This window comes from Wasmannia auropunctata, unplaced genomic scaffold, assembly GCF_000956235.1.
Source record: "Wasmannia auropunctata unplaced genomic scaffold, wasmannia.A_1.0 LD336074.1, whole genome shotgun sequence".
Classification (NCBI taxonomy): domain Eukaryota; kingdom Metazoa; phylum Arthropoda; class Insecta; order Hymenoptera; family Formicidae; genus Wasmannia; species Wasmannia auropunctata.
In genome coordinates, this window is record NW_012026816.1 from 3,683,594 (window position 1) to 3,684,134 (window position 541).

The following is a 541-nucleotide window of genomic DNA, read 5'->3' on the forward strand; positions in this document are numbered from 1 at the left end:
AAAATGGCCCAAGTGAGATTTTTCGTCTCAATAAACTTTTTTTTCACAAAAACCAAAAGCAGAGAGTGTTTGAGTCTTAAAAATGTTACGACATTGCAGCCTTTTATAGGCAAAGCAACAACGAGGCGAGAAACATCACCACATTAGTTTTGAAGCCGAAAACATTCCCTTTAAAATGGCATAAAGAAAATTGTTCTAGCTTGCCTAGGAGTTGAGTTATCAGGTTCCAAAGTAAACCCTGTTTTTTGCAAGATTTTGATCAAGTACCGCCGGCATTCGATATGCACCACGAGAGAAGGTTGCTCGGTCGGAGTTTGCACATTATTGTGTGTGTGTGTGTGTGTGTGTGTATGTGTGTCACAGCAGAGATAAGGACCCCACGGTTCGTCACTCCCGTGGTATTTAATGACTCCAAATCCTCTCGTGTGTGCGTGCGTGTGCGTGGTCGTGTGTGTGTGTGTGTGTGTGTGTGTGTGTGTGTGTGTGTGTGTGTGTGTGTGTGTGTGTGTGTGTGTGTGTGTGTGTGTGTGTGTTATGTTTC